The 25,370-nt window shown below is 42.2% G+C and overlaps 2 pseudogenes; both read left to right on the top strand.

The window, feature by feature from the left end:
• The window catches only part of LOC106567298 (serine/threonine-protein kinase mTOR-like), a 131,419-nt pseudogene that overhangs the window by 22,729 nt on the left and 83,320 nt on the right, over nt 1-25,370 (top strand).
• Nucleotides 12,778-14,076, top strand: LOC106566951 (intelectin pseudogene; annotated as a pseudogene).

Here is a 25,370-nt window from a genome sequence, read left to right as displayed (position 1 = left end):
CCAATGTGTCCGAGGAAACACTGACTAGCTGGCGACCGGAATCAGCTTGCAGGCGCCCGGCCTGCCACGAGTCGCTAGAGCCTGATGGGACAAGGAAATCCCGGCCGGCCAAATCCTCCCCTAACCTGAACGACGCTGGGCCAATTGTCCGCTGCCTCATGGGTCTCTTGGCTGGCTGTGACGCAGCCTGGGATCGAACGACGGGTCTGTAGTGACGCCTTAACCACTGCGACGCAGTGCCTTAGACCGCTGCTCCACTCGGGAGGCCAGCTTTGCACACTCTTGGCATTCTCTCATCCAGCGTCTTGAAGGAGTTCCCACAAATGCTGAGCACTTGTCCATTACTTTACTTTAAGACCTAAAAGTCCAAATTGGAGATTTTTGGTTCCAACTGCCGTGTCTTTGTGAGAAGCGGTATGGGTCAACGAATGATCTCTGCATTTGTAATGCATGGAGGTGTTATGGTGCGGGGTTGACACACCACACTTTGATGACAGCTTTGCACACTCTTGGCATTCTCTCAACCAGCTTCACCTGGAATGCTTTTCCAACAGTCTTGAAGGAGTTCCCACATATGCTGAGCACTTGTTGGCTGCGTTTCCTTCACTCTTCGGTCCGACTCATCAAACAATCTCAGTTTGGTTGAGGTCGGGGGATTGTGGAGGCCAGGTCATCTGATACAGCACTCCATCACTCTCATTCTTGGTAAAATAGCCCTTACACAGCCTCGAGGTGTGTCTTGGGTCATTGCCTTCTTGAAAAACAAATGATAGTCCCACTAAGCCCAAACCAGATGGGATGGCGTATCATTGCTGTGGTAGCCATACTGGTTAAGTGTGCCTTTTAAAAAAAATTCTAAATAAATCAGACAGTCATCAGCAAAGCAACCCCACACCATAACACCACCTCCTTCATGTTTTACTGTGGGAAATGATGTTATTTCATAGTTGTGATGTCTTCAATATTATTCTACAATGTAGAAAATAGTCAAAATATAGAAAAATCCTGGAATGAGTAGGTGTGTCAACTTTTCACTGGTACTTGCTTAATTTTATATTATGGTGTTTCTATTCCATGAAAAATGGAAAAACCCTCCATTTCCGTTAGGATGGAACAGAAAATATGGCGTTGTACAATGTGACGTTTGTAAATTCAGACCGTTTCGTGCTCGGAGCGCACACTGGACATTCCGGCCGACGAGTAGGGTTGATTTGAGTGTTCTGGCCTTACAACGGCAGTCAAGCACCCAAGCTAACATTGGCTAGCTTGCTAGATACTTCCAGACACAAATGAGACCACTGACCATTTTACTTTCCCTAGCAGAGCTGGTTAGGCAGTTTGTGTTAACCAGAGAGTTGGTGAATAACTGTGCTGCTGGAAACAATTTTAATTACGCCTTTTTTTTTCTCTTTTTTAAAAAATTTATTTTTTTATTTTTTACTGACACCGGCCGTTGAACGCACGTAAATTCATTATTCTGCGCTCTGGTACACTCAGACGAGTGCTCTGAAATCGGAGTAGATAGCCAGAGCGAATTTACGAAAGCACCCGAATGTCCAATGAGAACGCACAACAACTATGCTTTTAAAATGTAATATTGTCATTCTAAGATTTATAGCTGAATATCTCTTGAAAGCACCTGTAATGCCAGATTTAAAATTAACTTTACTGGGTAATCATACTTTGCGATACTCTGAAAAATAGGCTAACGTTACAGGTCAGCGCCATCTTGGAACAATCGCATATCACATCTAGTCTTGTATACTATTGTCAATAATCCCTTACCTTTGGTTGTCTTCATCAGAAAGCACTTCCAGGAATCCCAGGTCCACAACAAATGTATTTTCGTTCGAAAAAAATTACTCCTTTATGTTCCAAGAGCTTGTTCTTGTTAGCGCGTCTGAAGGCTGCTCCAAAACTTCCGTCGGCCACGGGAAAGCCATTTCGAGAAAATGCATTTTTTCCCCATTTAGGTTCGTTCAAACATGTCAAACGTTGTATAACATAAATCTTCAGGGCGTTTTTCAACAAGAGAGCCAATAAGATTAGAGGGGGACGATTGCATTGTGTTTCAAAACCTTTCGAAAGGGGAGGGTAACCAGGGGCGTCGGCGTCATAATGGTGATGGGCCTCTCCGTGTGACCACGTTCCACAGCATCTCGTTCATTCAGTTTTCACAGTAGGAGTCTCAAATCACTTTGTAAAGACTGGGGACATCTTGTGGAAGCAATAGGAAGTGCTCAATGAACCATAGCTCACGGTGTGATTAATAGGCAACGTGAGGAAGTTGAGTTCGCAATTCAGAATTCCACTTCCTGTTTCCATCTGTCTCGGGGTTTTGACTGCCATATGAGTTCTGTTATACTCACAGACACCATTCAAACAGTTTTAGAAACTTTAGAGTGTTTTCTATCCACAAGTATTAATTATATGCATATCCTAGCTTCTGAGTTTGAGTAGGAGGCCGTTTCAAATGGGCACGAATTTTTTTCAAAAATCGCTTTAGCGCCCCCTATCCTAGGGGAACGCCAAGAGGTTAACCTGTTGGGGATAGGGGGCAGTATTTGCACGGCCGGATAAAAAACGTACCCGATTTCATCTGGTTACTACCCCTGCCCAGTAACTAGAATATGCATATAATTAGTAGATTTGGATAGAAAACAATTTAAAGTTTCTAACTGTTTGAATGGTGTCTGTGAGTATAACAGAACTCATATGGCAGTCAAAACCCTGAGACAAATCCTAACAGGAAGTGGAAATCTGATGTGTGGAATCACTTCAAGCCTTTGCCATTGAAACACACAGGGACTTATTAATCATTTAGCACTTCCTAAGGCTTCCACTAGATGTCAACAGTCTTTACAAAGTGGTTTGAGTCTTCTATGGTAGAAACTGACCCAAAGAGAGGCTTGGGAAGTTGGTCACAGGGGGAGGGCCATTACTACTATGACGCGGGCGCCCATGGGAACCCTTTTGTTCTGAAACGTTTAGTAAGACAATGCAATCGTCCGCCTTGAATATTATTGAAGCTCTGGTTGAAAAAGGCCCTAAAGATTTGTTATACAACGTTTGAACGAATGTAAATATATATTTTTTGCACATTCGTGACGACAAGTCCCGCACGCTTCAGTACATTATGAGTAGCCTTCGGAACGCGCTAACAAGAAGGAACTATTGGGACATAAATTATTAACTTTTTCGAACAAAACTTCATTTGTTGTGGACCTGGGATTCCTGGAAGTGCCTTCTGATGAAGATAATCAAAGGTAAGGGAATATTTACAATAGAATATTTGATTTTAGATGGTTCCAAGATGGCGCTAACATGTATCGCCTAGCCTATTTTTCTGAGTATACCACGTCGTTTATTGCAAAGTGTGATTTCCCAGTAAAGTTATTTTTAAATCTGGCAATGCTGTTGCATTCACGAGATGTTAATCTATAATTCTTTGAATGACAATATTACATTTTTAAAAATGTTTTCGAATAGTAATTTTGTAAATTGTAACGCTGATTCACCGGAAGCATTTGAGGGAAAATATTTTCTGAACGTCACGCGCTGATGTAAAATGCTGTTTTTATATATAAATATGAACTTTATCGAACAAAAAATGCATGTGTTGTGTAACATGATGACCTAGGAGTGTCATCTGATGAAGATTGTCAAAGGTTAGTGCTGCATTTAGCTGTGTTTTGGGTATTTGTGATGCATGCTAGTTGCTTTGAAAATGGCAGTGTAATTTTTTTTTTTTTTTTTTGGCAGGGTACTCTGCTAACATAATCTAATGTTTTGCTTTTGCTGTAAAGCCTTTTTGAAATCAGACAACGTGGTTAGATTCAGGAGAGGTGTATCTATAAAATCGTGTAAAATAGTCATATGTTTGAGAAATTGATGTTATAGCATTCATGAGGTATTTGTATTTCGCGCGACGCGATTCCACGCAAGTGTCCCACGTTCCCAGACAGGTTAATATACTAGCAAGTTTGATGTATAACTACTAACGTTAGGTAGCTAGCTAACATACATACTGCTGTAATGATATGCTATGTGGTTCGTAAGGACAGCATAGCTAACAAATTGTCAGCCAACATAATGTGTAAGGTAACTTATTTGATAAATCATTACTTTATTACATTACTACCCCTTTGCCGTCAGGGCAAATCTGGTCTGTTATAGGAGGGGGGGTTCACACCCAAGCTCTGCTATTAGACCATTCTTTAGAAAAGGTTGAATAGTCTATTGTTCAGCTATTAGTCCCCCCTCCCCAACTTGCAACAAATTTTTGTTGTGCCTTTCCCTCTTCCACGCGTCATCATTCTGCGGCTTGCTTGTGGGCGTGCTGGCAGGATATGGCAGCATCTTCGGTTGTGCGTCAAGAATTCTGCATGAAGGTGTGGTTATTCACAGGCAAATTGTTATATGCTATGGAGGTACATTTGTCTTTGAGAGCAAACCTTTTATTTTTTATTTTTATGTTTAATCAAAAATAATTGTTGTGAAAGCAACTTTTTTCTGACACAAAGGAAGTCATAGCGGACACCTGCGAAGGACTGTGTGATGATGGCATCTCAGGTAAGCAGCACTGGGTGTTCTTCTGTCCAACTTCTAACGTTACATAGCTAGTAGTTAGCTCCCACGATTGTGTCAGTTCATAACATTCTACTACAGTATATTACATACATACCATAGAATGATAAGTCATGCAATTATTATTCTCAAGATAACCAAAAGCATTTAGCTACGAACGCCTGTTCTCGCCATTTTCAGTTCAATTCATCTAACTTTCTTTCATGGCAACTCATAAGCAGGCCATGTCCTATTTGTTTCATAGTCGATATATAATCATATTTCATGACAGTGTAACGGTTAGCTTTGTTTACAGAAGGATGAAAGAGCACAACGTCTGTCCTGAAGAGTTAGGGAGTCTTTGCAGCGTATAGATGGTGCCGGTGTCATTGTATATTTCCCATCACCTAATGAACAACCACAATACCAGTTTGGTGTTAAGCTTTCTGTGCTGTATTGACATCTGCTGCTTTAGATGGAACGGTCATATCTCAGTTATTGTTTTCATATCTATAAAAAAGAATCTATTTTCTTTACTTTCAGAGAGCGAGCTGATCAAGGGGTCGAAAATGTAGATATTACCGGATTTTCACTGTGAGAGGAACAGACCGTGGAAGCTTTATTGCTGGCAAGTGTCCATAACCAGAACAGTTTAATTACCTCTATGTTCTTTTTCTCTCCATCTCTGCCTGCCTTGTTGTACATGGAACCTGTCTCACATTTATTAAATAAAAAATAAAAAAACTTAAGATGTCAGCTGCCAATTTTCTGATTTACACCACATAAACACAGCTATTTTCACTGGACTGACTATCTGTTGCTGCCAAGTCATGATTTCCCTGGGGTTTAGCCTTGCAATAACCAAGTGGTGAGACTCATTGCCCTCTATTTAAATGTTTCAGGTATACTTCGATAGGTGTCTGCGTCACATACAGTATCTTCTATTGTTTGTCCTCGTGTCTTTTTTAGATTTCACCTTTATTTAACCAGGTAGGCTAGTTGAGAACAAGTTCTCATTTGCAACTGCGACCTGGCCAAGATAAAGCATAGCAATTCGACACATACAACAACAGAGTTACACATGGAATAAACAAAACATACAGTAGAACAAAGTCTATATACAGTGAGTGCAAATGAAGTAAGTTAAGGCAATAAATAGAACATGGTGACCTATAGCAATTAAACACTGGAATGGTAGATGTGCAGAAGATGAATTTGCAAGTAGAGATACTGGGGTGCAAAGGAGCAAGAGAAAGAAATAAAGAAATACAGTGTGGGGATGAGGTAGGTAGATAGCCCATCTGTAAACAGCCTATGTACAGTGATCTGCATGCTGCTCTGACAGCTGGTGCTTAAAGCTAGTGATGGAGATATGAGTCTCCAGCTTCAGAGATTTTTGCAGTTCGTTCCAGTCATTTGCAGCAGAGAACTGGAAGGAAAGACGACCAACGGAGGAATTGGCTTTGGGGCTGACCAGTGAGATATACCTGCTGGAGTGGGTGCGGCTATGGTGACCAGTGAGCTAAGGCGGGGCTTTACCTAGCAGAGACTTGTAGATAACCTGTAGCCAGTGGGTTTAGCGACGAGTATGAAGCGAGGGCCAACCAACAAGAGCGTACAGGTCGCAATGGTAGGTAGTATATGGGGCTTTGGTGACAAAACGGATGGCACTGATAGACTGCATCCAGTTTGTTGAGTAGAGTGTTGGAGGATATTTTATAGATGACATCACTGAAGTCGAGGATTGGTAGGATGGTCCGTTTTACGAGGGTATGTTTGGCAGCATGAGTGAAGGATGCTTTGTTGCGATATAGGAAGCCGATTCTAGATTTAATTTTGGATTGGAGATGCTTAATGTGAATCTGGAAGGAGAGTTTAGTCTAACCAGACCCCCAGGTATTTGTAGTTGTCCACGTTCATATTTATATCCAAAAACCCCATTTTTACATTGGCGTGTAATGTTCAGAAATGTTTTGCCTCCCAAAACTTCCGGTGAATGAGCACAGAAATTCTCATCATAAACGTTGATAAAATATTCAAGTTATTCAAAGAATTATAGATACTTCTCCTTAATGCAACCGCTGTGTCAGATTTCCAAAAACCTTATGGCGAAAGCAAATTTTGCAATAATCTGAGTACAGCGCTCAGATATCAAAACAAGCCATACAGATACCCGCCATTTTGGAGTCAACAGAAATGACAAAAATTACATTATAAATATTCACTTTCCTTTGATCTTCATCGGAATGCACTCCCAGGGATCCCAGTTCCAGATTAAATGTTCGATAAACTATATCTTTATGTCCAAATACCTCCATTTTGTTCGCGCGTTAGGTACGCGCTTACTAAGTCCAGACGAAAAGTCAAAGTTATACTACAGTTTGTAGAAACATGTCAAACGATGTATAGAATCAATCTTTAGGATGTTTTTATCATAAATCTTCCATAATATTCCAACCTGGACGATTCCTTTGTCTTCAAAAAAGAAAAGGAACACAGCTAACTCGCAGGTGAGTGCGCGCCACTGAGCTCATGTCATTTTCTCACTCATATACTTCCAGGAGCTCTTATTCTCTCCCTATTCACAGTAGAAGCATGAAACAACGTTCTAAAGACTGTTGACATCTAGTGGAAGCCTTAGGAAGTGCAAAATTAACCCTAAGTCACTGTATAGATAATCACTTGAAAAGATTTCCACACTTCCTGGTTGGATTTTTCTCAGGTTTTTGCCTGCCATATGAGTTCTGTTATACTCACAGACATCATTAAAACAGTTTTAGAAACGTCAGTGTTTTCTGTCCAAATCTGCTAATAATATGCATATCCTACCTTCTGAGCCTGAGTAGCAGGCAGTTTACTACGGGCACGCCTTTCATCCGGATGTCAAAATACTGCTCCCTACCCTAGAGAAGTTAAGATAACCTTCGGGCCAACTGGGGGCCCAAGGCTGGTTAGGAGACACCGCATTTGTGATGAACTGAGAGGTAATTAGGGTAGCACTGTAATTCGTTAATCATGTGCTGTCTGCCGCTGTTATCTCTTTCGGTCTAATCACCTCTCTCCTCACCTCGTTCTTCCTCGTTTTTATAATGCACACCGTATGTGCATTGAAGTACAGATTGAACTTGTATTTATAATATTACAATAATTATTATGTATTTATAACACCTAGACAATGAACTTCTTTCAATAAAGCATTTCACATTCTCCACTGGTTGAAATTAAGTATCTCATTGAAATACTACACCTATCCCGTGTCCTCAGATCAATGCAGATAGTTAGATATGCATAGTTTTCTGTGTATGTGAATTACAAATCAGCCTTTAATGAAATCATGTTTCTAGTCTATTGCATAGATTACACATTGATGTCCCAGGAGCAGGAGTGGTAACTGTTGAAGTGTATAATTGTAATGCAGACACCGCATCATTCAAAGAATGGAGTTTGATACACCTGGAATGTCTCAGATTCATACCTGAACGGCACCTTTATTTGCCATGGAAGAGTACATGATCAGGCTACAATGTGGGAATCTCGTGTGGTAATAACTACAGTACATGTACAGTTGAAGTTGGAAGTTTACATACACTTAGGTTGGAGTCATTTTAACTCGTTTTTCAACCGCTCCGCAAATTTCTTAATAACAAACTATAGTTTTGTCAAGTCGGTTAGGACATCTACTTTGTGCATGACACAAGTCATTTTACCAACAATTGTTTACAGACAGATTATTTCACTTATAATTCACTGTATCACAATTCCAGTGGTTCAGAAGTCTACATACACTAAGTTGACTGTGCTTTTAAACAGCTTGGAAAATTCCAGAAAATGTCATCATGGCTTTAGAAGCTTCTGATAGGCTAATTGACATAATTTGAGTCAACTGGAGGTGTACCTGTGGATGTATTTCAAGGCCTACCTTAAAACTCAGTGCCTCTTTGCTTGACATCGTGGGAAAATCAAAAGAAATCAGCCAAGACCCCAGAAAAAACATTGTATACCTCCACAAGTCTGATTCATCCTTGGGAGCAATTTCCAAATTCCTGAAGGTACCACGTTCATCTCTACAAACAATAGTATGCAAGTATAAACACCATGGGACCACACAGCCTTCATACCGCTCAGGAAGGAGACGTGTTTGTTCTCCTAGAGATTAACGTACTTTGGTGCGTACCTCAAAGTCCCGCAGTGTAAGCTCACAACTTTTAAAGGAGGAACCACTAGGTCTAAAGAAAATGTAGACTATTTCAGATGAAGAGAATAGCCCACAGGACCTATTCTTTTGCTAAACTAGTATATTTAGCAGACAAGATTTGCTTATTTTGTGGCAGTATAATATGAAGAATACAATTGAATAAAGCTGAATAAAAATAAATATTTTCTCTAATTGATTTTAGGGAGTGTGCACATGCGACTTCTGTGTTGAGCGGTTAACAAATAAATAGGTACTCCTATATGCTTAGTTTAGAGTTATCAAAGTAACTTTAGTTGTTTTACAAACTTCAGACTGTTTTGATTTTAAATACATTGTAAGGCTGCATGATGAGACTAATGATTTGAAAAAAGTTGCTTGGAAAGGCATACATTTTGCGCAGGCTGTACACACTCCAATAGTCTCTCATTCACAAATTGACAAGCACTTGATAATGCCTCAAATTTCACAGCGGCATCCCCTTTGTGGCCGTAAAGCACCCTAAAGAAATCCATGCCTATTGTGGCCCAGAGTGCTGCCTTGTACCCTTCTCTCTGAATGTGCTGCACAATCCGAAGCATCTTTCTCACAGGCAACACGTGAAGACTGACACATTGGGGTCGCAATTACTTGCGTCCTTATCCAATTCCAGGGTGCATATTGAAGATATTGGAATACATTTCCACATTACTTTTCGTCAACCAACAACATGAGTAGGCCTTACGAAAAGCAAAAGCACTAGCATATGTCAATCTACTATCCCCCAGTTTATGTATACCAGTTAGGCTCTATACCCCTTGTAAAGCAGATTAATGTGCTTAAAGTTATTTGGCCACTAGTTGTGACAAACTTTATTAAAACATATAGGCCTATGGGCTAGGCTACGTGAGGTGTGCGACTATGATTCGAACAAGTCAACCATTGTTTATTATGCTGGGCATCATTCACAAGTGATAATACACTGCTCAAAAAATAAAGGGAACACTAAAATGACATCCTAGATCTGAATGAATGAAATAATCTTATTAAATACTTTTCTTTACATAGTTGAATGTGCTGACAACAAAATCACACAAAAATAATCAATGGAAATCCAATTTATCAACCCATGGAGGTCTGGATTTGGAGTCACACTCAAAATTAAAGTGGAAAACCACACTACAGGCTGATCCAACTTTGATGTAATGTCCTTAAAACAAGTCAAAATGAGGCTCAGTAGTGTGTGTGGCCTCCACGTGCCTGTATGACCTCCCTACAACGCCTGGGCATGCTCCTGATGAGGTGGCGGATGGTCTCCTGAGGGATCTCCTCCCAGACCTGGACTAAAGCATCCACCAACTCCTGGACAGTCTGTGGTGCAACGTGGCGTTGGTGGATGGAGCGAGACATGATGTCCTAGATGTGCTCAATTGGATTCAGGTCTGGGGAACGGGCGAGCCAGTCCATAGCATCAATGCCTTCCTCTTGCAGGAACTGCTGACACACTCCAGCCACATGAGGTCTAGCATTGTCTTGCATTAGGAGGAACCCAGGGCCAACCGCACCAGCATATGGTCTCACAAGGGGTCTGAGGATCTCATCTTTGTACCTAATGGCAGTCAGGCTACCTCTGGCGAGCACATGGAGGGCTGTGCGGCCCCCCAAAGAAATGCCACCCCACACCATGACTGACCCACCGCCAAACCGGTCATGCTGGAGGATGTTGCAGGCAGCAGAACGTTCCCCACGGCGTCTCCAGACTCTGTCACATGTGCTCAGTGTGAACCTGCTTTCATCTGTGAAGAGCACAGGGCGCCAGTGGCGAATTTGCCAATCTTGGTGTTCTCTGGCAAATGCCAAATGTCCTGCACGGTGTTGGGCTGTAAGCACAACCCCCACCTGTGGACGTCGGGCCCTCATACCACCCTCATGGAGTCTGTTTCTGACCGTTTGAGCAGACACATGCACATTTGTGGCCTGCTGGAGGTCATTTTGCAGGGCTCTGGCAGTGCTCCTCCTCCTTGCACAAAGGCGGAGGTAGCGGTCCTGCTGCTGGGTTGTTGCCCTCCTACGGCCTCCTCCACGTCTCCTGATGTACTGGCCTGTCTCCTGGTAGCGCCTCCATGCTCTGGACTCTACGCTGACAGACACAGCAAACCTTCTTGCCACAGCTCGCATTGATGTGCCATCCTGGATGAGCTGCATTACCTGAGCCACTTGTGTGGGTTGTAGACTCCGTCTCATGCTACCACTAGAGTGAAAGCACCGCCAGCATTCAAAAGTGACCAAAACATCAGCCAGGAAGCATAGGAACTGAGAAGTGGTCTGTGGTCCCCACCTGCAGAACCACTCCTTTATTGGGGGTGTCTTGCTAATTGCCTATAATTTCCACCTGTTGTCTATTCCATTTGTACAACAGCATGTGAAATGTATTGTCAATCAGTGTTGCTTCCTAAGTGGACAGTTTGATTTCACAGAAGTGTGATTGACTTGGAGTTACATTGTGTTGTTTAAGTGTTCCCTTTATTTTTTTGAGCAGTGTATATAATTCACATAGGCTAATATTGTCACCCATCAGACTATTCTTGATTTAATCTTGTCTTTACATTTACAAAACAATATGTGACACCAATGTATATAGCAATGTACTTAATATTAGGAAAGTTGAGAAATAAGTATAGTAGGCCTAGCCTATAGAAAGATGATTGGATCCTCTTTTTAATTATTATTGCATAGCCTACAGAAATGTTGCGCAACATGAGCTCCTGGGCTTTCATGAAGTCTTTCATTTAGATTTTCGAATGCATTTGCATTGATTTCAGTGATTAGAGAGACAATAGAGTGCTGAGTACCAGGCAGTTAGCAGGTTGGTAGGCTACTAATGACCATCAGTATCAGAGCTTGAAGAAAACTAATTACTGTGACTAAACGGTCATGTGGAATTTGACTGCCTTCCTGACTTGTCACTGTCATGTGGCGGTAATACGGTCACCACAACAGCCCTACTCATGACTCCATTCTATGCGCACCAAAATTACGATATGCTTCTCTGAATTGCCTTGTGGAAGTCTAACACTGTAAGTTCAGTTTTTATCATTTAGCTAGTCATGTTGGCAATAGAACAAGCTTTCAGATGATGCCACCTGGCTGGACCAGATTTATAATGGACAGTTTTTGGATTGCGTAAACAGTAATTGTGTGACGGGGATGCCGGGCTGTGTTCCAAACAAAATGACTACAAGTGTGCTAACTCTAGTTCCTCAAAGGCACAGCTAGGAGAGCTCAAAAGAGCGCCTTATATTTGAGGACTCTTCTTTGAGTCAAAGTGCATTGAAATGACTTAAGAACTGTGCACACTTTAGAGAGGGGTGTGTATGTGGCCACTTGGAGACACCAGTAGACCTCTCACTCAAACCCTTGTCAGTTTTTGGTCTTATGGTGCCCAAATTTTGCAAGAAAATAATGAATTAATAATCATGTTACTGAACATATCCAAAGTATAGTAAATGTAAAATCAACAGTGTAATGTTTGGATTCCATGTTTGGTTCTGTGTGGCTCCGTCGGTAGAGTATTGCACTTGCAACTCTAGAGCTGTAGGTTTGATTCCCACGGGGGACCAGTACGAAAAATGTATGCACTCACTGCTGTAAATCGCTCTGGATAAGTGTTTGTTAAATTACAAAAATGAAAAAAGTATTCAGTCTTGACAGGTGAACTGTTGTGTCCTCCTCACCTTTAGTCTAATCATCTCAACTGTTCCCTTTTAGTCGTTACCATGGTTATGCATATGCTTTCCACATTTCTTCTCTAAGAAACATTTCAATTTAGCCCTATCGATATAGGCCTCTTCCCGCGAGTGTAAAGGGTTAAAATTCCAGAAATATTTGTTGGAGTATTCTGGATTTCCTGCTTATTCCCTCCTGATTTCTATGAATCTTCCAACCAGGGTTTTTGGAAAACCTGCAGATTTTGAGAAAGTTACCGGAATTTAGCAACTATTGACAACTAAATCAAATATTAACTCCATTTGGATGTTGAACTGGTCTTTGCCCAGTCTGTCAAAGAGACTAGAGCACGATACTGAACAGATACTTTACTGAGAACTCACCACAGAATAAATGAAGCATTGGTTTCTCCTGATGATGATCCATCTACTGATGGTGCAACTGCCTCAATTTGTGAAAGCATTTCAAGAAAATGGGCATGCAGAGGCTCCAGTAGCCACAACAGTCTTGAACCGTTTGGAGAGGCTGAGAAACAGGGCCAGTTTCATTGCCAAAAGCTGTAAGGAAATAAGAGACAGATATGACCAAAAAGAACTACTACCTCACCACAGCCAACGGGGGGGTCTACCAGACCTTCTGCGACATGACTACTGCTGGCGGTGGCTGGACACTTGTGGCGAGTGTGCACGAGAACAACATGTATGGGAAGTGCACAGTGGGTGACCGTTGGTCTAGCCAGCAAGGCAGCAACCCTAACTGGCCAGACGGAGACGGAAACTGGGCCAACATGGTTACTTTTGGAACCACAGATGGTGCCACCTCAGATGACTTCAAGAATCCTGGGTATTATGACATTGTGGCAGAAGACATGTCGGTGTGGCACGTTCCCAACAACTCCCCTATGGAACACTGGAACATAGCCGCCATCCTCCGCTAGCACACAGAGAGACGCTTTCTCACCATTTATGGGGGAAACCTGCACCAACTCTTTAAGCTCTACCCAGTGAGATATAATGCTGGGGCATGTGGCAACACAGGACCTGCCATTCCAATCGTGTATGACTTTGGGAACATAGAGACCACCAGAAATTTTTACGGGCCCAACTTAAGAAACCAGTTTGAGCCTGGCTTCATTACTTTCAGGCCAATAAATAATGAACGGGCAGCCATGGCTATCTGCTCTGGGGTCAAACCAACACTGAACACTCGCTGCGACACTGAACATTACTGTATTGGTGGTGGTGGACACTTCCCTGAGCAGGCCCCTCGTCAGTGTGGTGACTTCCCAAGCTTTGACTGGAATGGCTATGGTACCAACACAGAATGGAGTTCATCAAAGGAGATTAGTGAAGCAGCTGTGTTACTCTTCTACCGTTAAAATCCATCCTATTGATTATCAATGCCATCAGATGGCAAGATGTAAAGATACATTTTGTTAATACTGATGCTTATACTATAATCAACATCACCGCACTATGATTTGCATTTGTTTAATCTATAACTACTGAATACATAAGTATCGTATTTCCTTGTTTAAAAATTGAAAGATGACTACAATTTTGTGAATATGAATGGCTGAAATAAAGACTACTCTAAAGGAGAAATTGATAACAGTTGTGGTTTCAATATGCTTTGTCTTGTTGGCATGAAAAACATGCCAAAGTTTATTGTTCGGTTAACTTTACTGTTCGCTGTCAAATCCCAATATGTCCGTTCCCTGTGTAACTTCAATATTGCAATACATTACATGTTTATTTAACTTGCTACAAACAAATACAGGTTCTGTACTTTCACATACAGTGCCTTCAGAAAGTATTCACACCACTTGACTTTTTCCGTATTTTATTGCTACAGCCTGAATTAAAAATGTATAAAATGTTTTTATTTAAAAAAATAATAATTTGGAATGTTTTTCGAAATTGTTACAAATTAATAAATTTAAATCTGAATGTTTTAAGTCAAGTATTCAACCCCTTTGTATTGGCAAGCCTAAATAAGTTCAGGAGTAAACAGTTGCTTAACAAGTCAAATAAGTTGCATGGACTCACTCTGTGTGCAATAATAGTGTTAAACATGAGTTTTGAATAACAACCTCATCTCTGTACCGCACACATACAATTATCTGTAAGGTCCCTCAGTCGAGCAGTAAATTTCAAACACAGATTCAACCACAAAGACCAGGGAGGTTTTCCAATGCCCCACAAAGAATGGCATCTATTGGTAGATGGGTAAAAAAAAAGTTCTTAATTTCTTTGGATGGTGAATCAATACACCCAGTCACTACAAAGATACAGAGGAAGGGAACAGTTGAGCGATTTCACCATGAGGCCAGTGGTGGCTTTAAAACAGTGAAAGGTTAAAGGCTGTGATGGGAGACAACTGCGGCTGGATCAACAACATTGTAGTTACTCCACTACTAACCTAACTGACAAGTGAAAAGAAGGAAGCTTGTACAGAATAAAAATATTCCAAAACGTACATCCTGTTTGCGACAAGGCACTATACTGCAATCATTTTGGCAAAGCAATTAACGTCTTGTCCTGAAAACAAACTTACAGTGGTTCTTCCTTTAAAAGTTAATGTGCACTGCAGCACAGCTTGCGGAGTGCTGCAGAATTTTATGGCACGTTATTTAAGTGTCAGCCGTTGTTGCCAGAATGACGCAATTTACCAAAATATCGCGGTGTAAGCTCCAAACTTTTAAAGGAAGAACCACTGTATGTTTGGGGCAAATCCAATACAACACCTTACTGAGTACCGCTGTCCTTATTGTCAAAGCATAGTGGGTATGCTTGTCATCATTAAGGACTGGGAAGTTTTTCAGGATAAAAAATGTATGGAATGGAGCTAAGCACAAGGAAAACCTGGCTCAGTCTGCTTTCCACCAGACACTGGGAGATTAATTCACCTTTCCACCAGATACTGGGAGACATCAGATACTGGGAGACTGTAATTGCTGCCAAAGGTGCTTCAACAAAGTACTGAGTGAAGGGTCTGAATACTTATGTAAATGTGATTTCAGTTTTTATTTTTAATACATTTGCTAATATTTCTAAAATACAATACTATTGTGTGTAGATTGAGGGAAAACAACTATTTAATCAATTGTAAAATAAGGCTGTAATGTAACAAAATGTGGAAAATGTCAAGGGGTCTGAATACTTTCCGAATGCAATGTATATCTGATTGAGCAAATTGTGGTGGCCCTAGGGGACGAGTTCAAACTCTACCTGCTGCAGCTCCTTCCACACTGCTGTACGTCTTTATGCACGACATGAGCACGGGCCGCCGTGTGACCATCAAGGTAAGGTCATGAGGATAACATAATCTTTTCTCAGGACTTACCTCCACACAGATTTACTTCTGGGGGTTTGCTCGCCCACTTTTAGGTCAGAGTTGGACCTTTTCCAATAAAGTGTCGGCGGGCAGAACTGGTTGAAATGACATTTTACCTCTGGATGTGTATATCAGTCCAGTTATGGCATTGCCCACTCATTTATCCCATTGCCTTAGCCAACAATGACATACAGTGCCTTGCGAAAGTATTCGGCTCCCTTGAACTTTTCGACCTTTTGCCACATTTCAGGCTTCAAACATAAAGATATAAAACTGTAATTTTCTGTGAAGAATCAATGACAAGTGGGACACAATTATGAAGTGGAACGAAATTTATTGGATATTTCAAACTTTTTTAACAAAAAAAACCTGAAAAATTGGCCGTGCAAAATTATTCAGCCCCTTTACTTTCAGTGCAGCAAACTCTCTCCAGAAGTTCAGTGAGGATCTCTGAATGATCCAATGTTGACCTAAATGACTAATGATGATAAATAGAATCCACCTGTGTGTAATCAAGTCTCCGTATAAATGCACCTGCCCTGTGATAGTCTCAGGGGTCCGTTTAAAGCGCAGAGAGCATCATGAAGAACAAGGAACACACCAGGCAGGTCCGAGATACTGTTGTGGAGAAGTTTAAAGCCGGATTTGGATACAAAAAGATTTCCCAAGCTTTAAACATCCCAAGGAGCACTGTGCAAGCGATAATATTGAAATGGAAGGAGTATCAGACCACTGCAAATCTACGAAGACCCGGCCGTCCCTCTAAACTTTCAGCTCATACAAGGAGAAGACTGATCAGAGATGCAGCCAAGAGGCCCATGATCACTCTGGATGAACTGCAGAGATCTACAGCTGAGGTGGGAGACTCTGTCCATAGGACAACAATCAGTTGTATACTGCACAAATCTGGCCTTTATGGAAGAGTGGCAAGAAGAAAGCCATTTCTTAAAGATATCCATAAAAAGTGTTGTTTAAAGTTTGCCACTAGCCACCTGGGAGACACACCAAACATGTGGAAGAAGGTGCTCTGGTCAGAAGAAACCAAAATCGAACTTTTTGGCAACAATGCAAAACGTTATGTTTGGCGTAAAAGCAACACAGCTCATCACCCTGAACACATCATCCCCACTGTCAAACATGGTGGTGGCAGCATCATGGTTTGGGCCTGCTTTTCTTCAGCAGGGGCAGGGAAGATGGTTAAAATTGATGGGAAGATGGATGGAGCCAAATACAGGACCATTCTGGAAGAAAACCTGAAGGAGTCAGCAAAAGACCTGAGACTGGGAAGGAGATTTGTCTTCCAACAAGACAATGATCCAAAACATAAAGCAAAATCTACAATGGAATGGTTCACAAATAAACATATCCAGGTGTTAGAATGGCCAAGTCAAAGTCCAGACCTGAATCCAATCGAGAATCTGTGGAAAGAACTGAAAACTGCTGTTCACAAACGCTCTCCATCCAACCTCACTGAGCTCGAGCTGTTTTGCAAGGAGGAATGGGCAAAAATGTCAGTCTCTCGATGTGCAAAACTGATAGAGACATACCCCAAGCGACTTACAGCTGTAATCGCAGCAAAAGGTGGCGCTACAAAGTATTAACTTAAGGGGGCTGAATAATTTTGCACGCCCAATTTTTCAGTTTTTGATTTGTTAAAAAAGTTTTAAATATCCAATAAATTTCGTTCCACTTTGTGATTGTGTCCCACTTGTTGTTGATCTTCACAAAAAATTACAGTTTTATATCTTTATGTTTGAAGCCTGAAATGTGGCAAAAGGTCGAAAAGTTCAAGGGGGCCGAATACTTTCGCAAGGCACTGTAAATGTCTGGTCCGACATAGACATGCAGAGTTACATTTGAGTGCAGGAGTCTCTTATCACTTTGGACTATGTAGTGTGTTTTATTTTCCCAGCACCACAGAGGTAATGTGCCGGTGTTCTGAAAACTTGTTTTTCCTGTAACCAATGATGACTACATCAACACACATTGTAATTAATTGTACAGCGGCAGTCATGGTTAGTGAAATATACAGTCTGAGGATTTGAGGAAACATTACATAAAATGTAATGATTTTACAAAACTGATAAATGATTTATCTACTTCACTACTGCTACAACAGCTCTCCATCACAGACCAGTTTACTTGCTGTTCTTCCAGTTACCATTTGTTTGTGGTTGCCATCAAAACTCACCCCATGACTCTTTGACTCTAGCCAAAGACCATCGTTACAACAACCCAGCCAATGAAGCATAGCTGGCACTCTCCTATTTCACCGATTTTAGCAATGACAACAATACAGGTTTTCCTTAAACAGCAAATCTTGGCGGTGAAAATAGACCATAGGGTTAAAACCTCTTGACGTTACCCTACGATAGGGGGCGCCACAGCGCATTTTGGAAAAAATTCGTGCCCATTTTCAACGGCCTACTAATCAGACTCAGAAGCTAGGATATGCATATAATTAATACCTGTGGATAGAAAACCCCCTAACGTTTCTAAAACTGTTTGAATGGTGTCTGTGAGTATAACAGAACTCATATGGCAGCAAAACCCCGAGACCGATTGAACCAGGAAGTGGAATTCTGAATTGCGGACTCAACTTCACATCGTTGCCTATTATTCACACCGTGAGATATCGTTCATTGAGCACTTCCTATTGCTTCCACAAGATGTCGCCAGTCTTTACAAAGTGTTTTGAGCCTTCTACTGTCGAAACTCAGTGAATGAGACGCGTTGGAAATTGGTCACAGGGGGAGGGCCATCACCATTATGACGCCGGCGGCCCTGTCTACCCCCACCTTTGGAAACGTTTTGAAACACAATGAAATCATCCCCCTCGAATCTTATTGGCTCTCTTGTTGAAACAGGCCCTGAAGATTTATGTTATACAACGTTTGACATGTTTGAACGAACCTAAATGGGAAAAAAATGTTTTATTTCGAAACGGCTGTGGCGCGCACGGCAGAGTAGTTCGATACACCGTTCGGACGCGCTAACAACAGCAAGCTAATGGAACATAAAGGATGGACTTTTTCGACCGAAAATACATCTGTTGTGGACCTGGGATTCCTGGAAGTGCTTTCTGATGAAGACAACTAAAGGTAAGGGATTATTGACAATATTATACAACATTAGATGTGATATGCGATTGTTCCAAGATGGCGCCGAGCTGTATTTACTAGCTCATTTTCTGAGTATCGCATCCCCTTTTATCGCTAAGTGTGATTACCCAGTAAAGTTATTTTTAAATCTGGTATGACAGGTGCTTTCAAGAGATATTCATCTATAAATCTTAGAATGACAATATTACATTTTAAACATGTTTTCGAATAGTAATTCAGTAAATTGTAGCTCTGTTTCCCCGGATTGCATTTGACGGGAAAATAGTTAGTCAACGTCAGACGCCGATGTAAAATGCTGTTTTCATATATAAATATGAACTTTATTGAACAAAAGAATGCATGCATTGTGTAACATGATGTACTAGGTGTGTCATCTGATGAAGTTTGTAAAAGGTTAGTGCTGCATTTAGCTGTTTTTTGGTTATTTGTGATGCATGTGGTTGGTCGGAAAATGGCTATTTTGCTGCTTTTACGATGGACTCCTCTAACATAATCTAATGATTTGCTTTTCCTGTAAAACCTTTTTGAAATCGGACGACGTGGGTCGATTCAGGAGAGGTGTATCTATAAAACGATATGAGACAGTCCTATATTTGAAAAAAAAAAAATATTACATTTCGTTATGCTAATGTCGCTAGGAGTTTTCCCTGGATTTTGATCCCGCTGACGGGACGAGATGCTGAAGAGGTTCATCGCACTCTAACCCACCACAGTTATTCAACTCTCCATTGTAGCGCTTGTCTTGTTTCTCTAAGGCAGCGATGAATATTAGCTAACCAGAAGCATACTAGTTTCAACCCCCTACACTATGTGTATGGTCTATAGAACCTGAATTCTGGGGAAGTCCCAAATGGCACCCTATTTCATATACAGTGCCCTACTTTTCCCCAGAGCCAATAAGGGGGCTCTGTCAAAAGTAATACACTATATAGGGAATTAGGTGCCATTTGGGATGCAGGTCTAACCTCGATACGTATCACCAGAGGGTCATGGCAGAGCCAGAAAGAATCTGGTTACCTTCCTAGTCCAAGTAGAGAAAAGGAAACAGAACTCCATCATTCGCGGGAGCTGTCCACCCCATCCCATTGAGAAATCGTGTACAGGAAAATCAGTTAGTTCCACAGAAAAGATCTACCCACTTGACCAAATGTACTAAAATCCGTGGCTTGATGGTGGTGTTGGAACCATTGTACTGTTATGAAGGAAGCATGAGGGCTAGCAATATCGAAAAGACCACTGTCCTGTAAACTTAGCTCGCAATGAACAAGAATCCCTTTTGGAAGATGAGAATGTTGGCATTGGCAATCACTTCTCACAAACAATACTGAACAGGTTGCATCTGTATGTTTTATAAATACAAACGTCCAATTGACATTGCTGATGCGAAACAAGTTATTTCGTACCTCATGTCCTGTTATATTGTTTGACCATCATACCAGTATAAGGATGCATAGTGTGCTGCCTATAGCTCTAATGTGTCTTCAGTGCAATTCAGCTGTTTGGTGCCAACCTGTTACTGCCTCCCATCGTCAAGCTGTTTGATGCACCTGACCTACCCCTACAGGCACGCAAGTCAGTATACCACCAATCTCCCATACAATTGGTAGTTGGGGACATGTACTGTAAAGTAATTTTTTTTCATTTTTTTTTTTTATAAATTGGCACACAGCTCTGATTCACATGAGTATTTTCACTCCCATGTTAAATTTTCTTTCCTACCTCTTCCCAAATGGTACTATAGAATTTACTGTACTGAAGAAATGGGGCCCACTTTCTGAGATACAAAGTGCCAGGGTCTTACGTTTTTTTGTCACACTCTGTTCATTTCCCATCTGGGCTGGATGGAGGAAATGTGTTCATAAAAATCAATCAATCAAATGTATTTATAAAGCCCTTTTTACATCAGCCGATGTCAAAGTGCAATACAGAAACCCAGCCTAAAACCCCAAACAGCAAGCAATGCAGGTGTAGAAGCACAGTGGCTACGAAAAACTCCCTAGAAATGCAGGAACCTAGGAAGAAACCTAGAGAGGAACCAGGCTCAGAGGGGTTGCCAGTCCTCTTCTGGCTGTATTGGGTTGAGATTATAACAGTACATGGCCAAAATGTTCAAACCGTTCAAACGTTCAAAGATTACCAGCAGGGTCAAATAACAATCATAGTGGTTGTAGAGGGTGTAACAGGTCAGCACCTCAGGAGTAAATGTCAGTTGGCTTTTCATAGCCGAGCATTCGGTGTTAGAGACAGCAGGTGCGGTAGAGAGAGTCGAAAACAGCAGGTCCGGGACAAGGTTGCACGTCCGGTGAACAGGTCAGGGTTCCATAGTCACCGGCAGAACAGTTGAAACTGGAGCAGCAGCACAACCAAGCGGACTGGGAACAGCAGGGAGTCATCAGGCCAGGTAGTCCTGAGGCATGGTCCCAGGGCTCAGGTCCTCCGGGAGGGGAGGGAGAGAGAGAATTAGAGGGAGATACTTAAATTCACACAGGACACCGGATAAGACAGGAGAAATACTCCAGACATAACAGACTGACCCTAGCCTCCGACACATTAACTATTGCAGCATAAATACTGGAGGCTGAGACAGGAGGGGTTGGGAGACATTGTGGCCCCGTCCGACGATACCCACGGAAAGGGCCAACCAGGCAGGATATAACTCCACCCACTTTGCCAAAGCACAGCCCCCACACCACAAGATGGATATCTTCAACCACCAACTTACCATCCTGAGACAAGGCCGAGTATAGCCCACGAAGATCACCCCCCACGGCATGAACCCGAGGGGTTCAAATTACGCACCCCTCCTAGGGATGGCATGGAAGAGCACCAGTAAGCTTGTGACTAACCCTATTACAGGGGCTGAGAGGCAGAGAATCCCGGGGGAGAGAGGGGAACTGGCCAGGCAGAGACAGCAAGGGTGGTTCGTTGCTCCAGTGCCTTTCCGTTCACCTTCACACTCCTGAGCCAGACTACACTCAATCATAGGACCTACTGACGAGCTGAGTCTTCAGTAAAGACTTAAATGGCAAGACAGAGTCTGTGTCTCTCACATGGATAGGCAGACCATTCCATAAAAATTGAGCTCTATAGGAGAAAGCCCTGCCTTCAGATGTGTGCTTACAAATTCTAGGGACAACAAGGAGGCCTGCGTCTTGTGACCGTAGCGTACGTGTAGGTATGTACGGCAGGACCAAATCGGAGAGATAGGTAGGAGCAAGCCCATGTAATGCTTTGTAGGTTAGCAGTAAAACCTTGAAATCAGCCCTAGCCTTTACAGGAAGCCAGAGTAATATGATAAACATTTTTGGTTCTAGTCAAGGTTCTAGCAGCTGTGTTTAGCACTAACTTAATTTTATTTAGGGCTTTATACGGGTTGCCGGAAAGAAGAGCATTGTAGTAGTCTAATCTAGGAGTGACAAAAGCATGGATGATCTTTTCTGCATCATTTTTGGACAGAAAGCGTCTGATTTTTGCAATGTTACGTCAAAAGAGAGATCAAGGTCCAGAGTAACGCCGAGGTCCTTCAGTTTTATTTGAGACAACTGTACAACCATCAAGATTAATTGTCAGATCCAACAGAAGATCTCTTTGTTTCTTGGGACCTAGAACTAGCATCTTGGTTTTGTCCGACTTTAAAAGTAAAACATTTGCCTCCTTCCACTTCCTTATGTCTGAAACACAGGCCTCCAGGAAGGGCAATTTTCGGGCTTCACCATGTTTCATCGAAATGTACAGCTTTGTATCGTCTGCATAGCAGTGAAAGTTAACATTATGTTTCCGAAAGATATCACCAAGAGGTAAAATATATAGTGAAAACAATAGTGGTCCTAAAATGGAACCTTGATGAACACCGACATTTTCACTTGATTTGTAATCAACCACATAGACAAACTGATATCTTTCCGACAGATAAGATCTAAACCAGGCCAAAACTTGTCCATGTAGACCAATTAAGATTTCCAATCTCTCCAAAAGAATGTCATGATTGCTGGTGTCAAAAGCAGCACTAAGGTCTAGGAGCAAGAGAACAGATGCAGAGCCTTGGTCTGATGCCATTAAAAGGTAATTTACCACCTTCACGAGTGCAGTCTCAGTGTTATGATGGGGTCTAAAAACAGACTGGAGCATTTTGTGTACATTGTTTGTCTTCAGGAAAGCAGTGAGTTGCTGCGCAACAGCTGTTTCTAAAAATGTTGTGAGAAATGGGAGATTCGATATAGGCCGATACTTTTTAATATTTTCTGGGTCAAGGTTTGGCTTTTTCAAAAGAGGCTTTATTGCTGCCACTTTTAGTGAGTTTGGTACACATCGGTGGATAGAGAGCCATTTATTATGTTCAACATAGGAGGGCCAAGTGCTCCCATTTCGATGTTCCTCTCAGCTTGTCCACACTCTCCCAGTGCACTTTGGTAGCTGAGCTGTGTTTGGGGTGTTGTTTATCCATGTTTCAGAGTCACTGGAATTCTCGGCTTGCACATCATTCTCCCATAGTGCGCCCACACCCCTTCGATAGACTCCTGTGCCATCACAAAGTGCCACAGCGGCAGTAGGGAGTGTTACTCTTTAGGAGTCGATGATGTCACCCCTCAGAAATCCAACCCCACCACATGCAGGGAAGTCTGGCCGCGCAGCAGCTTTTGATCAAACCATCAAAAGCATCGCCAGTCTGTCATGGGTGTCTCTTATCTCTCCTCTCTTCCTCTACTTCCCTGCTTTAGTACCAGATCTTCATCCCTATGGTGAACAAAGTGATGTTGAAGCACAGGATCAAACACCAGCACTATGATGTGCTCATCTGTCGGATCGTCAAGGTCAGTTTTTGGTCTCACGTTTTTGGACAGCACGTGATTTGAAATGTGTTGAGAATAGCGAGGAGGCAATCTGTGAGAAACGCACGAGGCAGGTTTGAACAATTATAATTCCAGCAGACAGTGTAATAGAAGAGGATTAATTGAGGCACGTTGCTTACAGTGTGTTTTTCTTCAGGAAGGAAATGAAACTTGTGGGCAGAACAGATGTTTAGGAGCCCTGGGCTCACTGAGTGTGTGTGTGTGTGTGTGCGCATCATCATGGTAACCGTGTTTATCTCAGGGGTGCACTTTGGCAGAGCAGGAAGAGGACCCTTTAATCTTCCAGCTGCGCAGTAACCTGAGCGACACAGCAGAGACGGGGCCAATGAAGAAGCTCCACGCCCTGCAGAAGGTCAGGAGAAATAACATGTCATTTCCATTCCTGGACTGTGTCTTGTAATATGCTTACATTTCAACTAATAGTTTTTTTGTCCTCAAACAGGTAGTGCTTTTGGTTTTAGAGGCTCATTACCAAATCACTTCATGATCAGAGTTGATAAGTACTTTTTCAAATAGTTGTTTGTGGTGGATATATAAAACACATATTTGACAGTCTGCTCAGTTTTCATCCAAATTTCCCTCTCAATAAGACACCAATGCACAATGATTTTGAAGCGCCTTTGTTTCAGCACATCTAATCATTTCAAAACAGTGCGAGACACTGACTTGTCAGATCTGCTGATGGAGATATCTTCCCTCACCCAACTGACGCCATATGAAGCGCATTAATGTGATTTTTGTGGCTGAGGCGCCTGAGCGTGGTCCTGCTTAACGACCCTGCGCTCGTGCTGGTCGCTGGCCCAAACCTACATTCCCCTGGCCAGGTATAGTTATCCCCTTTTCCTCCCTCCCTCCCTCCCTCCCTCCCTCCCTCCCTCCCTCCACCAGACTTCAGAGCACCAGGCAGTATTTTCTGAAGCCTAGCCAATATGATGTGGCCATTCAGCAGATTTACAATTCAGAGACTTGCAATTCACTGAGACTTACAATTGACTAAAGGTACATAAACAACAGCATTGCTTGACATTTTTTTAATTTTAATTCATAACTATCTAACCGAAATACACAAAGCATCCAATTAGAAAAAACATTTCTGTAACAGTGATTTGAGCCCAAAAAATGCTTACGATGAAACATCCCCCCCCAGAATCCATCACACTGATTGTGATCTGATCTAATGGATGTTTATTCTCCCATCCATCATTAGTGATCTGTTCATTACAGCCTCCCTGCCGTGCTGGTTGGAGCTGAGTGAGGACCAGCACCATGAGTTGATCCGCAGCATCGAGCTGGCCCTCAACTCCCAGGACATCGTCGAGTTCACCCAGACCCTGCTCAATCTGGCCATGTTCATGGAGCACAGCGATAAGGTGGGTTCACATTCAGAGCAGGGCCCTATAGAATGGGTCTTAAGCTCCAGTCCTGGATAGAGCTACTTGGTGTGCAGGCTTTTGTTCTAATTAAAATAATAAACTCATCACTATCCTCAATCTGGGCCCTTATTAGCTGAATCAGGTCTGGTGATAAGCTGGAATAAAGGCCTGCACACCCCGTAGCTCGCCCCGTAGTTGGAGAACCCTGCTTTAGAGCAATGTCACA

This window comes from Salmo salar, chromosome 13, assembly GCF_965601325.2.
Source record: "Salmo salar chromosome 13, fSalSal1, whole genome shotgun sequence".
Lineage (NCBI taxonomy): Eukaryota > Metazoa > Chordata > Actinopteri > Salmoniformes > Salmonidae > Salmo > Salmo salar.
This window is presented reverse-complemented; position numbering and strand designations above follow the sequence as displayed.